Source organism: Carlito syrichta, unplaced genomic scaffold, assembly GCF_000164805.1.
Source record: "Carlito syrichta isolate Samal-C Ts95f unplaced genomic scaffold, Tarsius_syrichta-2.0.1 Scaffold10867, whole genome shotgun sequence".
Taxonomy (NCBI): Eukaryota; Metazoa; Chordata; class Mammalia; order Primates; family Tarsiidae; genus Carlito; species Carlito syrichta.
In genome coordinates this window covers 13303-30128 of record NW_006954963.1, presented here as the reverse complement: position 1 = coordinate 30128, position 16826 = coordinate 13303, and the positions used below count along the sequence as shown (strand labels likewise).

At 40.7% G+C, this 16826-nt stretch overlaps 1 pseudogene; it reads left to right on the top strand.

The window, feature by feature from the left end:
• The first annotated feature begins 12630 nt into the window (after positions 1-12630).
• On the top strand, positions 12631-16148 carry LOC103256760 (annotated as a pseudogene).
• The last annotated feature ends 678 nt before the right edge of the window (positions 16149-16826 follow it).

Sequence of the window (16826 nt, the reverse complement as noted above, 5' to 3'; positions counted from 1 at the left end):
TAAATCGAAAATTTACTCTACACCAAATCTGACCCAGCTCTCCAGGCATATGCAAGTGTTTACAGTTCTGCTTCTGTCACACAGCTGCTATGTGCCACTTCTGTGACAGTCTCATTTAGCTCTGCTTGCTGCTAGCAGAAATACCACAGTGTTGAGGACCATCAGCAACCACTCCCACTCACCAGAGTGAGGAGAAAGAAAAAATGAGGTACATGTAAAAATGCTGCTTTTGAAATCAACATGGGCAATTTGATCATTCTCAATAGTTTCATATGTGAGTCTGGAATCCTCAAAATAGCATTGGAAGGAGTCCCTACTGACCATTTAGAAATTATATGCAATAAGATAACTTACTTTAGGATTATGTCAAAGGAGACATAGCAAACGGTCAGCAGTCTACATTCTGCCTTATATACATACCTGTTTAAGCTACTTCTTCAAATTTTATCCCCACCACTCCCCTGAAGGGAGCTCCATTCCTCAAAGTCCCTCCATACCCCTCCCTGTATGTTTAACTCATTCAAAATTTCAACACTCATTCACAACTTCCTAAGCATTGCAAATCAATGTGCTAAGCACAGGAGTTTATAAGTTATGCACATAAATGTGGCCCTGATCCTTTGCATTCTACAGTCATTCAGTGTACATGATGACTGTAATCAGTACAAAGTGGGCCATGGCAAAGAAAATTACACTGGGATCAGATTTCCAAGCAACTGGCCCTGTCTCACAGGTGAGATTGAAAGAAAGTCACTGAACAGCCAGGAGTCCTTTGTTTCTTCTCTATGTCTTATGATGTTTATAGAATGATATCTTTCACTGTCCAAAATGAAAGTCACTCTGCATTGAAGGGACTTGGTATCTGAAGCACCACTTCTGACCACACACCAAATTCTGGTTAGATGGTGGCCTCCTCTATTTGACTGAGACACCTAGCCAGACCATGGTAAGGCTTCCCAGGGCTGCAACTGCCATATGTCACTGATCCATGTCACTGATCCGCCAAGTGGAAAAGTCAAACTTTGTTCCCAAGATGGCATTTCTTAGTGCCCTATATTCATTCTCATACATGTTCATTCTTCTCCAACAGGCAAGATGCTAAGAAGTAGCAGGCAAAAATAATGCTGGACTAAAAATGGAGAAGCCGTTTGTCTCTTGGCGACCCCCCAAAAATGTCAGCTTTTCTTCTGAAAAAGACTGTCTCTTTGATCTAGCTCTAGTCAGGCTTCTCTGAATCCTCCTTCAAATAAGCCTGATTTTGGACTCTGACCTTGGTCCACCTGTTTCAGTTTTAGCAAGAATTCTGCAGAGTTAGGATAGCAAAAATCCCCTACTCTTGATTTGATCTCCCTTGATATCTTATCACACTGGCTTGCCTTCAGAAAAAAATTCTGTTGGACTACTTTAGCAAAGAAGTAGTCTACCTCTAAGTAATTTTCCATCCCCTGACTCCTACTCTACTTCTTAACTATAAATCCTAACTCTTCTTTGTTGCATGTGAAATTGGCCCTATTGCCCTAGAGAGCTGATATTATGTTTTGTTTTGTTTTAATAAACATAAATTAAGCCTGTTGGTTTTAAAACTTGAAACTTCCATTTGTCTTATCTGAACTCTTTCCTCAGGAAATGAACACTCAGGTCTGTAGTATCAATAAATGGAAACTCACCAGATCACCGTATTCAGACAATGATATGCCAGATCCCTCACTCATTGAAGGAAATCCAGGAGAGAAGTATCTTCAATATTGGAGGGAAGACCCTACTAAAGGCCAAGACACATGGACAGGCCAGAAGATGGCCTCCCACATGACCCTCTCCTCAGACCTCCCAGAAGCTGCCTAACCACAGGCACCAGTAAACAGGGATATACTGAGAGACACATGCTTCAGAGATTCTCTTTTGACTTCCCTTCTTTTTTCCCTCCAAAATCTGCTTTCTGCATTCCTTTCCTGTGCTACCTGTAGAAATTTGTGGTATTTCTCATACTGCCTTGTAATAATTAGCTACTTTTTTTTATAACTTTTTGATAATTGTCTAAGTCTTACATAACAGTACATTTATAATAGGTTATAGCATCTTGCTTTGAATTGTGAGAAGGAAGTGGAAGTAAGAGTGTTAAATGATGCCACAATAAATTTTCATCATAAATATTTACTGGGAATACCATATCCTTTCTCTGATTCTCATTGTTTCCTACTGTAATTGAGAAAATAATAATAGATGAATGATATAAGATGAAAGGGATCATGTGCAGCATGTCTAGCATTGTTCCTGGCTTGCTGTTTTTCTCCCTTCCCAGGTTTGACACATTTCTGGATGACCAGAGGTGAGTCACTTCTAGAGCCTTCATTTCCCTTTTTGTTACCTAAGGTTGTTGGACTGGAGGGCTCCAAGATTCCATGAGCTTCCCCATTCTTAGATATCTGAGAGTGAACACCCGCATCATTATCATCTGTCTTTTCTTTGGTTGAGGGATAAGCATCATCTGAATCATTCTACTGTTGGCATGAGAAGTGTAACCAAATATTTACATTTTAGAAGGCTTTTCTTTTGGATGAATCTAGGCATAAAGAAAGAGTCTAATTCTCTTCTCGAACAATTCCTGTCTCACTGAAGTAAAGAGAACAAAAGTTATGACACATAAGAATGACTTTTGCATCATATGTATTCAGATAACACACTTGCCAAGGAACAATAACAAACTGACTAATTATTCTTCCTCCCTTTCCCAGGAAATGTTCTTAAGATACTTTACGAAAAGAATGCTAGATTAATGCTGAACTGAAGGAAATCCAGGAGAGAAGCATCTTCAGTATTGGAGGAAATATTCCACTAATGGCCAAGACACATGGACAGGCTAGAAAATGGTCCCCCATGTGGCCTTTGCTCAGGCCTCTCAGAAACTGCCTACCCACAGGCACCAGTAAACAGGGATATACTAAACACCATATGCTGCAGAGATTCTCTCTTGACTTTCCTTCTTTTTTAGCTCTCCCAAATCTACTAGTTCCCAGTATTAGCTGGTGGGCTTTAGAGTCAGTATTAGTACCCTGCTTGCTGGTGTCTCTGTTTCAGGCCAGGTGTTTTATGCTTATTCCCTATGCACTGAAGATGAAAAACCCCTCCTATGTTTTCAGCTTTTGCAAAAGTGGTGCCTTTCACGTAGAGACAAAACCCAGAGGAGGACCGTGGGAATTTGGAAATGGGAAGGAATGAAAAATAGACCCCTAATTAAACAAAACACTTTTAGTTTTAACTTTGATGATAAAACTGCAGCTCTACCCTGAGTACTCCTTAATTTCTGTTACCAAATACTGTGCAAAGCTATTTGGAAATATGAATTAAGAAGCTAAAAAATATTAATAATTATTTTTGACACTCTACTTTGACTTCCAGAAATCTATCCTCAGGAAATAATCTGAAATTGAACTAAGACCTATATGCTGAGCTCTAATTGATAATAATACAGAAACCTGGGTTTGAAATTATGGACATGTTTAAGTAAGTTATGTATATATATATATATATATACACACACATATGACATACTATTTTTCCACTGCTAATAGCAATGTTTATGGTAAGCCTGAAAATTGCTTATAACATAATATTAAATTGAATGAACAGAATACAAATTTGCCTATATGAATCAGATAAAATATACCTATATAAATAAGGAGGTGTAGTATAGTGACTAACATACTAAATAGTGGCTGTTTCTAGGTGCTGAAAGTATGGCACTTTTTATTTCTGCAGTTAAATTTTATTTTTATGTCTAACATATTTAAAATATAGAGGTATAGCTTTTGTCATAAGAGTTTTAGTTAAATATTTTCTATATATGCATTAATTTTAAGACTTTCATGACAAAAATATTCAGGATTAGTAATTGATATTAAGGAATTAGTGTAGATTACTTAAAGAAATAATAGCAGCTGATTCATATAGGGATACAAGTAGCTAGATTTGAAACTCAGTGACTACTTTTCAAATAATTTTTGCCTTGCATACTTTCATAGCTTGTCCCTTCTACTGCAGTGTTTAGTATGTTTAGTCACACACCTATTCTACTCGAGTAGGTAAAGGTTACGAGTCATTATAGTAGTAAGGCATGATGGTTAATTTAATGTATCAACCCTGACTGGATTAAGGAATACTTAGAAATCTGGTAAGTCATTATTAATTCTGGTATATCTGTGATGGTGTTTCCAGAGGAAGTTAGCATATGACTCTGAGTGATCTAGGTGGGGAAAAACTTGCCCTCAATGTGGACAGACACCAACCAATCTGCTGAGGGTCTGGAGAGAACAAAAACAGAGAATAAGTGAATATGTCAATCTATTTGCAGGAACTAAGGTACATTCTCCCTCTTCTTTTTGAACAATTCTAGTCTCCCTAGTTTTTGGACTCTAGGCCTTAACCAGCTCCCCCTAAACCCTGCCTTGGGTTCTCAGGACTTTGACCTTAGACTGAGAGTTACACCACAGGCTTCCCTTAGAATTGGACTGAATCATGCTACAACCATTCCAGGGTCTCCATCCTGAAGACTTGAAACCATAAAACTAGAAGAAAAGATAAATGGAAAAATCCTTGACTTTGGTCTGAGCATGGCTTTTGGGATATGATACCAAAGCACAAGCAACAGAAGCAAAAATAAAGAAGTGGATTTCTGCACAGTAAAGAAAACAATGAACAAAATGAAAAGACAACCTATAGAATGGGAGCAAATACTTATGAAATATGTATCTGATAAAAGGTTAAATATCCAAAATAGACAAAGAACTCATAGAATTAAAAAAAACAGAAACAAAACCAAAAATCACTACTAATCAAATTTAAAAATGGGTAAAGGACCTGGATAGAGATTCTTCAAAGAAGACATACAAATGGGCAACAGGTGTATGAAAGAAGGTTCGACATTGCTAATCATTTGAGAAATGCAAATCTAAAACACAATGAGATATCACCTCATATCTCTTAAAATGGCTATTATTAAAAATACATGGGATAACAAGTATTAGCAAGAATGTAGAGAAAAGGGAAGCCTTGTATATTGTTGGTTGGAATGTAAATTGGTACAGCTATTATGGAAAACAATATGAACTTTTTCACAAAAAACTTAAAAATATACCTATCATCTAATTCAGCATTTCTGCTTCTGGGCATATATCTTAAAAACTGAAATCAAGGCAGGGCATGGTGACTCAACTGTATTCCCAGAACTTTGGGGGGCCGAGGTGAGAAGACTGCCTGAGCCCAAGGGTTCAAGACCAGCCTGGGCAACTTGGTGAGACCTCATCTCTACAAAAAATCACAAAACTAGCCAGGCATGGTGGCATGTGTCTGTAGTTCCAACTACTTGGAAGCTGAGGCAGATGATTGCCTAGGCACAGCAGGTCGAGGTTGTGGTGGCTGTGAGTGTGTCACTGCACTCCAGCCTGGGTGACAAGAGTGAGACTCCAACTTTAAGAAATGAAATCAATATTTCAGCGATATCTGTACACACATGTTCACTGCAGCATTATTCACAATAGCCAAGACATGAAAACCACCTGTGTCCCTCAATAGATGAATAGATAAAAAATAATATATCTATAGATGAATAAAGGAGGGAAATCCTGCAACTTGTGGCATGAATACACGAATGAACTGCAGAGCATTATGTTAAGTGAAGTAAACCAGAAACAGAAAGAGAAATAGGTGGTATCTCAAAGTCAAGCTCAAAAAAGCAGAGAGTAGAATGGTCATTTCCCAGGGTTGGATGGTGCTATAGCCCATTTTGCATAATATAAAGGAATACCTGAGGCTGGGTAATTTATTAAGAAAAGAGATTTATTTGGCTTATGAGCTACATTGCATTAGCTTCAGTTTCTGATGTGAAAGTGTTCAGCCTTAGCAGAAGCCAAAGAGGGAGCAGATGAGTCATATTAGAGAGTAAGCAAGCAAGTGAGAAAAGGCAATGCCAGTCTTTTTTAAACAACCAGCTCTTGTGTGAACTAATAGAGTGAGAATTCACTCATTTTGGCAAGAATGGCACCAAACCATTCATGAGGGATCCACCCCATAATCCAATCACCTCCCACTAGGCCTCACCCCCCAACACTGGGGATTATATTTCTTTTTTATGTTATTATTATTATTATTATTACTACTTAATTTCAATAGTTTTAGGTGATACAAATAGTTTTGGTTACATTGTTGCCTTTTATAGTGGGAAATTAGTGTGAACATTAAGTGTACCCACCACTCTCACCTGTGCGCAATGTACATGATGGGTGATTTTTTGTCCCTCCACCACATCCCCTTCTCCCCTTTATGACTCTCCAATGTTTATTATACCATTCTCTATGCCTTTCCATATCCTTAGTTTAGTTCCCATTTATAAGTGAGAACACGTGGTATTTGGTTTTCTGTTTCTGTGTTAGTTCACTTAGGATGATGTTCTCCAATTCCATTATAGTTACTGTAAAAAACTATTTCATTCTCTTTTGACAACTTAATAGTATTTCATGGTGTATATATAATATATATATATTATATATATATCACATTTTCATTATCCATTGATCAATTGATGAGCACTTAGGTTGATTCCACATCTGTGTAATTGTGACTTGTGGGGCAATGAACATGCAAGTGCAGATGTCTTTTTTATATAAGAACGTCTGTTCCTTTGGATAGATACCTAAATATGGAATTGCTGTATTAAATGATAGATCTACTTTTATTTCTTTGAGAAGTATCTATACTGATTCCCATAGAGGTTGTAAAAATTTACACTGACACTAAAAGTGTTCCCTTTTCACTGCATCTGTGCCAGCATCTATTATTTTTTTGAATTTTTAATAACAGCCATTCTGACTGGTGTAAGGTAGTATTTAATTTTGGTTTTAAAATTTGCATTTCCCTGACGATTAGTGATGTTGAGCATTTTTTTCATCTGTTTGTTGGCATTTGTGTATCTTCTTTTGAGAGATTTCTGTTCATGTCATTTTCCCACTTTTTGGAGATCACATTTCAACATGAGATTTGGAGGGGAAAATCATCCAAGTTATATCAGAGGGTGAGAGGAATAGAGAGCTATTGATTAAAGGGTACAAACTTTCAATTATAAAGTGACTAAATTCTGGGGATCTAATGTATAGCATTCATGGTGATGGATCTGCTAATTAATTTGATTGTGGTAACTTTACAAAATGTATACATATATCAAATAATCACATTGTACACCTTGAATATATATACAATCATTATTAGTCAATTAAGTATTTAAAAATAAAAATAAAATAAAATCTGTTACTAGAATATTTGCATTTGGAGTGATAGCTTATACCAACAATCTCCAACTTTTTTGGCATCAGGAACCAGTTTCATGGAAGACAATTTTTCCATGGACAGTAGGGAGGATATGCAGTCAAATCTCACTGCTAATGTTAATCTGTATTTGCAGCCACTCCTCAGTGCTAGCTTCACCACCTTAGCATCACCTCAGATCATCAGGCATTAGATTCTCATAAAAAGGATGCAATCTATATCCCTTACATATACAGTTCACAACAGGGTTTGCACTCCTATGACCATCTAATGTAGCTGCTGATTTGACAGTAGGCAGAACTCAGGCAGTAATGTGAGCAATGGGGAACAACTGCAAAGATGGATGAAGCTTTGCTCCTTTGCCCACTGCTAATCTCCTGCGGTGTGCATTGGTTCCTAAAAGGCCACAGACTGGTCCCCCATTTGGTGATCCCTGGCTTAGATCAATGCTGTCTACTAGAAATGCAATTCATGCTACATTATACATTAAAATATTCTGATAACCATATTTTAAAAAACTAAAAAAAGTGCAGATTGACTTAAATTTTAATGCATGATTATTTAATTCAATGCATGCAAATGTAATTGAAGCATGCAATAAGAAATTACTGCATAAGAATTATTCTTGTATAAAGTGTTTTTACTTTTATATATTAAGTCTTCAAAATCTAGTACACATTTTAGTCTTAAAATGCATCTCAGTTTGTACTAGTCTTACTTACCTCAAATATTCAATAGTCACACATAGCCAGTGGCTGCCATTTTGGATAGTGAAAATCTAGTGCATCATTATAATGGTGATGGTAAAGCTGTATTTTCCAACTTTGAAACTGAGACAGAAATTGCATTACTTCTTACATGAGAACTTCCATATAGTATACCTTTATTGTTCAAAGAGATTATGGCAGAGATTCCTAGTTACCTACCAAAAATCCTTTGTGTGTACATTTCTTGGTAGAGGAACACTTATTTGAGGCAGCCATGTATCCAACTGGATGACTACATTATTCAACTTCTCTTGCAGATATATGTGGTGAGGTGACTAAGTCAAGCCCATGAGGCATGGCATGGCCAAAGCATTGAATTGGTCTTGCTGGGAGGCTTTTTAAAGAGAGCTGACTCAGTTGAGAGGAATACCCCTTTAGTTTTCTCTTATTTCTTTCTTTCATTGCCTGGCATATAGATAGAATACCTCAAGTTCCAGCAGCCTGTTGGAACCCTCAGAATTGGTGAATCAGAGTGAGAATGGCCAAGTAGAAGGATAGAATGATCTGCATTTCTGACTATCCCATGGAACTTACAATCCTACCTTTTGTTTTTAGTTTTATTTTGCAAAGGTGATGACCACAGTGAGGGGAGGGCTGAGAGGGTCTTACAGCTGCTGACACTAGAATTTTAAGTGTTCTACGGATCCTAAGTAATTGTTATGGGCTCAGTTGTGTCCCTCCCTCCCCCAAATTCAAGTGTTGAATCCCTATCCCACACTACCTCAGAATATAACTGTTTTTGGAAATAGGCTACTTAAAGAGATGATTAAGCAAAAATGACGCTGTTGGGGGTAGACCCTAATCCAATATGACTGGTGGCCTTATAAGTAGAGGAGATTAGGTTATAGAAATGCACAATAGGAAGACCATATGAAGACTTAGGGAGAAGATGGTCATCTACAAGCCAAGAGAGAGGCTCTCAGAAGAAATCAACCCTGCTGACACCTTTGATTTGGACTTCCAGCCTCTAGAACTAGGAAAAAAATAAAATCTTTTGTTGTTTAAATCAAACAGTCTGTGGTAATTTGTTATAGCAACTGAAGTAGACTAATACAATGATAGAAAGACTTTAAATGATTCTTCCTAATGAAACCTCTGAGCTGAAGGTATTTTAGAGATTGTCTAAAGAACACACACCTCAGTCATGGAAAGCACCACTTATAAGGCCACCAGCCATATTGGATTAAGGTCTACCCCCAACAGCGTCATTTTTGCTCAATCATCTCTTTAAGTAGCCTATTTCCAAAAACAGTTATATTCTGAGAAATAAACAATTTAATTGTGAAATTTACAAATTTAATTTTACTAGCTACCTAGTGACACAATTTGATGGAGAAGCCACATCTCCTGAGTCACACAGTTCTTTTTCTTTCTTTCTTTCTTTCTTTTTTTTTTGAATTGGAGTCTCACTCTGTCACCCAGACTGGAGTGCAGTGGCCACTCCCGGCCGCCGCAGCCTCGACTTGCTGCGCTCCAGGGATCCTTCCTCCTCAGCCTTCCAAGTATCTGGAACTACAGGCGCGCGCTACCACGCCCTGCTAGTTTTTTGAATAATTGTAGAGATGAGGTCTCGCCAAGTTGCCCAGGTGGGTCTCGAACCCGCGGGCTCAGGCAATCCACTCACCTCAGCCTCCCAAAGGCATGGAATTGCAGGCTGAGCCCACAGTTCTTTTTCTAATTAGGCTATGTCACTTGTGCAAAATTGAGGAAGATGTAAACATTAGTGGAAGACACCAAAATATAATCTCCTAATTCTCTATTTCCAGACAGCAAAGAGTCAGATGGTGCTAAGGATCTCTTAATTGTATGTGGAGATCTCTCGGTATGGAAAGAATAAGCCTACCCTAGAAGATGCTCCATTGTTAAATAGGAAGACATTCTACTTCACATCTAATCAGAACTAGCAAGTTGATTTTAGTATAATCATCGCAGCAGAAGTTTAAACAAGTATTTATTATGCACCTAAAATTTTTAGTGTGCTCACTTCTTTCCTGGAAATTCAAATTACTCCTTTCTCCTCTTAAAAAAAATGCACTCAGTTATTCAACATTTACTGACCACCATTTTAATAATGTAATTTTTTTGAGTTAAAATGTAGAAACTCAGTGGTTAGAACACAATATAAAATGTGCATTAAGCATATCATAGGAGTAAAGCATGAAATTGGTATCAGAAAGATGAAGGTTGGAAAGAAGGTTATATCACTTAATGGTTCTGTATCTAGGGCAAGTTACTCCAATGTTGAACCTCAGTTTCTCAATTGTAAAACAAAACTATTAGCTCTGAGTTACCACTTTCTAGGGTTATTCTGAAGCTTGAAACAGACAAATATAAAAATCAGTTGACAGAATATCTAGCACATACCAAGTGTTCATTAAATTATTATTTTCTTTGCAGAATATATTGATAACAAAAAAAATGAACCAAAATAAAAGTCCCTTTAAAATGAAGACTAGGGTTGGGCATGGTGCCTCATAACTGTATTTATGGTGCTTTGGGCAGCTTAGGCAGGAGGATCACTTGAGCCCAGGAGTTCAAGGCCAGCCTAGGCATTATAGTGAGACCTCATCTCCACAAAAATTCACAAAAATTAGCCAGGTATGGTGGCATGTGCCTATAATCCAAGCTATTCAAGATCCTGAGGCAGAAAGATTGCCTGAAACCAGGAGTTGGAGACTGTGGTGAGCTTTGATCATGTCATGGCATTCTAGCCTTGGTGACAGAATGAGACTCTGAGTCAAAAAATTAAATTAATTAAATGAAGAAAAGAACATCTGCATTTGCATAATGTTGATGTTTGCCTTTGATGAGAAGGTAGATAATATTTTCTTTCTGCTCTTCTATGTTTATGAAATATTTTATAATCTAAAAGCATTAATTTTTTTCATAAATAATGGAAGTTAAATATTATTTTCAAGATACTTATTGGTTCACATTTTGTTGTTCAATTACATTGATGAGAAGGCTGTGATTCTTGTACTTTTCTAGAGCAGAGCAGTGTTAGTCCTAATTCCAGAGTCTTGCGAAACATGAATTGACTGCTTCCTACAGGGCATACAAAGGCTGCGAAAATATCTCAGTCACAAGACAGAGATTTTGCACACATGCCACAGATTGCTACACTCTGGTGTAAACACAATTCTGTGGATAAAAATCAACAACAAAAAAGGTGTCAAGACCATTTTGTTGATCTTTGCTAGACATCACAATAAACTAAAAGTTGGTTAAAATGCATTCTTGTTCACCAGGAGCCTATGGAGACAGTAATTGCTACTGTTGCAATATGGAGGATTACATGTGCCCATACTCATGGAATGAAGAACATTCAACAAAGTCGGCCTAGAAAACTAAAGGCATCTTCTAGGGCTGCTCGATCTTCCATTCACCTTGAGAAGGTGACATTGAAGATTCCATGACAAGGGTCAGATTTTCAGCTGGGGTTCTTGCAGTTCTCTGCACAAGTACACCATGCTTAAAAGCATTCACCGTGTTGCACATATAACTAAAGTACATGGTGGATTTTAGAGATGCCCTCATCCCAAAATCTGTTTGAACATGAGATTTCTATCAGACACATCAAATGTGGTTTATGAAGTCTGAATATGTCTATTTAGTCTTATTCTTTATCTCAGTTTCATTTTTTTTTCCCCGAGTTGGAGTCACTCCGTCACCCAGGCTGAAGTGCAGTGGCATGCTCACGGCCACCCTAGCGTCGACCTGCAGGGCTCAGCCTTCCAAATGGCTGGAATTACAGGCGCGCACTACCACGCCTGGCTAATTTTTTTATTTATTGTAGAAATGAGGTCTCACCAATTGCCCAGGCTGGTCTTGAGCCAGTGGACTCAGGCAATCCCCTCACCTTGGCCTCCCACAGTGCTTGGATTACAGGCTTGAGCCACCACGTCAACCTCAGTTCCATTCTTAAAGTCCTAACCAATCTGTTGTTTCTTAGATATTTAAAATATGTATAAGATACTTCTTTAGCTATTGAATTGCATTGACACAATGGGAACAAATATCTTTCAAAGGGCTTGCTTCCTTTGCTAACACAAGGCATATTTTGGACCTTGGTACAGCATCACGGAAAAACTAAAGTAAAAACTGGCCACCTTAGGGGAGACTGGATAACCCTGTGGGTGGACATACAAATGGAGTAATGACCAGGACTACGATATTAGAGAAAATGTAAAAAAAAAAAAAAATGACAGGGAAGTAAAATAATTTGAAAGGAAAAGAGTAAGCAGCGTGAACAAATCTTTAGGTGAAACATCGGAAAAAGTTTTTGTGAGAATTGTGAAATGGTACATCCTCATGAGGAGGGGTAAATAGCTTGTCTACTTCTAACACATATCCACCTACCGAGTGCTCTAAAGTTTTTGAGTATGAAAAATACTTTTTAACGTAATAAATCATGTGGGCTCCTACATGAAAGTAGTTTCACTATTTTTATTGTATATATATGTTATGACAAAATAATTAAAGTGATATTTTACTAATCACAGAACTTAGACCTATGTGTGAGATTTCGTACTTCATACATCTACGAGATATGCTAGTATTGTGTAAGACTCTGCTCAGGAGTTTCCGGCTGGCTCGAGGGGCGGTCGGCTGCTGGCACTGGCAGAGATGGCGGCGGTTGCAGTGGAGGCGATGTGGCAAGGATGGGACCCGCGCTCGGGCACGGGCGGCGGTGGCAGTGACGGGCGGCGGCGGCGCGCTCGAACCAAGCGCGGGCGGCCAGCCAAAGCGCGCGCACGGCAGAGTCCGGAAAGCGCGCAGGGCTCAGCCGAGGAAGCGCTGCTGGCGCCACTGTCTGGGGAGGAGCGGCGCGCCAGACCGAGCCATGCGCGGTGCGGGGGCGTAGCCGCTCCGGCTGCTCCGGGCGCCGCTGCTCGCGCTCCTGCTGGCGCTGTCGGCGCTCCGGTGACCAGGGACAGAGAGTCGCCGGATCGCTGATGGCCTGCAGAGGTTCTCCTCACTGCCTGCTTACCTCCTCACGAGCCTGCACGTCTCCAAGGCCGAGAAGTCCTTCTTCCTCAAGGAGGCCAACCAGGATCTCACCAGGAACTCCAGCCTGCAGGCCCGGGTGGAACCACTCTTCACCTACCGAGCCAGGAGGCCCCCTGTGATAAATGTCAGCTACAGCCCCTTTTCCGTGGAGAAGATGATCCCTGAGAAGCTCCTGTTGGCATCCACACCCTTCGGAAACATGGAGAAGTTTCCCTTCAACTGGAAACTGAAATCCCACATCCTTGACAGCTCCATCTACTCCAACAGGCCCAAAGTGCAGACCTTGTTTTATGTCACTAGCATGGGCTGCGATGATGGTGACTTTGTGGAAGATCTGCCCTGTGTCAAGATGTTTACTTACCCCGAGGCGAGGGAAGTGGCGGCCAGCTGCCTGCTGCAAGGGGCACCGGGGTTGTGTGTGGCCGAACTGGAGCTGCTGCCCAAGTGGTTCAGTTCTGGCCCGGACCTGGAGCCTGAAGAGAACATCCCAGCCGTGCTTGGGGACAGCACCGTGGATCTTTTCTTCAACATCTACCTTGCTGACGAAGCTAGCCAGTTGCCTCTGTAGGAGGAAGGCAAGGGGATAACAATATCCACACGGGCCAGGATGGCCTCTACCCGGCATTTCCAGCCCTGGAAAGGATGGGGAGTGTAGTGGTCTACCCCACACAAGACGACCTCAAGTGGTCCCTGGTGACCTTGGACGAGAGCATCGTTATCTCGGTACCTCTGAACTGACCGACACAACCACGTTTTTGGTCTCTCTGACCAGTGGCTCAGTGGCAGAGCAGTTCACTCTTAGAATTAAGGCAGTAGCAGGTGTGAAGATCATGGCAGTGAGAATCAGCAATGAGGACCATTGGGCCATCCAGGAAGAAATAGACAATGACAGCACTCGGACGTTGGCCACCCTCACCTGCATGGGGCCATTTCCCGGACACACAGAGCAAATGGTTCTTTCTATGAGATCTTACAAGTGGACTTTGGAGTTGATAACAGCGCCAGCGCCCAGCAGATCACCTGGCACGTGGAGTACCCGGTTGAGGACTCCATGAGTGAGCAGGTTGTGTCTGAGATCTTCTCAGCCAGACAAGCTCTGTGGGCATGTCCCTCTTGCAATGGGCATGGAGGTTTTGAATACTGCCATTCTCACCAGAAAGCCTGTTTCCATTCCTGTCAAAGTCATGGGGGTTCAAGAGGATGGTTCTGTGGTGGATGTGTCTGAGTCTGGAATGCGAGTCTGCTGATGAAGACTTCATTAAGGTTTCCAAAACCTGTGATTCTGTTTTTGTGAATGGGAAAGAAATGAAAGCAAAGTGGACACGATTGTGAACTTCACCCACCTGCACTTCACCTCCCAACTTCAAGTCACTGTCTGGGCTCCCAGACTCCCCCTGCAGATTGAGATCTTAGACACGAAGTTGAGCCAGATTAAGGGCTGGAGCATCCCGGTGGCCACCAACAGGAGGCCCACCCGAGAGAGTGAGGACGAGGATGATGAGAAGAAGGGATGAGGCTGCTCTCTGCAGTACCAGCACACCACAGTGCAGGCCCTCACCTAGTTTGTGGTTGAGTTGCCTGACATAGGGCAGCTGAACTACATGCTAGGCCCGACTGACAGTTTGATATCACTGACCTCGTGACTGAGTTCCTGAAGGTGGAGGAGCCCAAAGTCACTCAGTTATAGGATGGCAGAACCCTGGCTGGTCAGGAGCTGGGAGTCACCACCATGCAGGTCCTCTCTCCATTCTCTGACTCCCTCTTGGCTAAGAAGACAGTGATCATCCTGGACAACCAAGTCACCATTGCAGAGCTAGGCATGCAGCTCGTGGCTGGCATGTCTCTTTCCCTGCAGCCTCACCGAGCAGACAGAAGGGCCATTGTCTCCACAGAAGCAGCCCAGGACATGCTTCAGTCCCCACAGCAGGAAGCAATAGTCAGTTATTGGATTTTGTTCAGTGATGGTTTGGTGACACCTTTAGACATTTACAACCCCAAGGATTATTCAGTTACTGTCTCATCATTGGATGAAATCGTTGTGTCTGCCAGGTAAACCTTGAGTCCAAATGGTCGGTTGTGGTTGCAGAAGGTACAGGATAAGGGCCCTTGATTAAGTTAGAAATGATGATTAGTGAACCGTGACAGAAGTCCAAGAGGAAGAGTGTTCTTGCTGTGGGTAAAGAGAAAGTCCAGGTCAAATTTGAACCAAATTTCTGAGCACCAAGAAGGCACCAATGATATTGAGGGCATAAATTGGGAATATAAAGACCACCTCAGTAATTCCATAGCACGTGAAGGAAACCAGGAGAGAACAGTTCAGGAATGGTTTCAACATGTTGCATCTCTTGACCAAGAGGAAAGTACCAACAAAAGCACAACCCCACTGGCTTCCATGGAAGGAAAGAATAAGAAGTTACTCAAAAGTGGTGTCCAGACACCTTCACAAGCTTCCCACTCAAGGGAAGTTACCAGAACCTAATGACCTTACAATGACCTCAAGGGGGTTGATGGAGATTGGCATGTATCTACGCCCTGCTCTGTGTCTTCTGTCTGGCCATTCTGGTCTTCTTAATTGTGTGGCATTTTCTTGGAAATACAGACACAAAAGTTTTGCTGTGAGTGAGTAAGGCAACATCCCCCATTCCCATGTCTGGGTCTGGCTTGGTAATGAAGTGGAACTTTTGGAGAACCCTGTGGACATTACACTTCCATCAGAGGAGTGCATAACCATGATACACAGGGGACTACAGCTCAAGGAGAGGAGTTTCCTTTTGAATGGCAATTCCCAGAAGACTTTTCATAGTCAACTATTCAGAACTTCTGGCTATGTGTATGAGAAGGAAATGGAAAACAAACCTAATAAATTCTTCTGGCCCAAAGAAGAAGCGAGTCAAATTTACTTCCTACACCACCATCCTACCAAAGGATGGCAGCCCACACACCAACTCCATCCTGTTTGACAGTGATGATAATATCAAATGGGTCTGCCAAGATATAGGGCTGGGGGACTCACAGTACTTTAGAGACTGTATGGAAAGACTGCAAGACCAGATGTAAACTCTCTTCTTATGTTTGTATTCACTTTTATGCCTTCTATTTTTGAATGGGTGGAGCAGTAAGTTTGATCAACAATAGGGTATGATTTAGCAAAGTTTGATTTGCAGAGGTCTGGTGGGAACCTCTTTAAGCAGGTGTCAGATATCTGGTAAGCTATAACAGCTGGGTTTTAAGCCAAGAATTGCTTCTAAAATTGCTACATGTAGGGACAGGAGAAATTCTAAGAAAACAATTTTATCAACTGTCTGGTACTAGCCCAGTGCAAATATAAATACTGACCCTGCAGCCATTGTTAGTCATCTCATGACAAGTGACCATGTGGAATCAGAAAAGATTTGGGTGCTGATTTTTTCTATTCCTAGACCTTTTAAAGCATAGTGGTCACTTATTGCCCTTGGCCTGAGTTCAGACATATATGAAAGATGACTGAATGTAGCTATCCTTATTTGTTATGAGTGCTGCTCGTTATTTTTATATACATTTGCACCTGCACCTGTTCCTTTGACCTCTGGAATTCTTTTTGAAATATGAAGAGAAGAAACTTCAGTCTTTTCTTTGGGCTCTATTTGATTTACATATGAGCTTTATTTGCTGGGATTTGCCATGCCATGTTATTTCCTGGGTCTTTATGCAGGATGTCAGGTTTTTCCAGTTCTCCACAATTCATTGTTGAGGGGC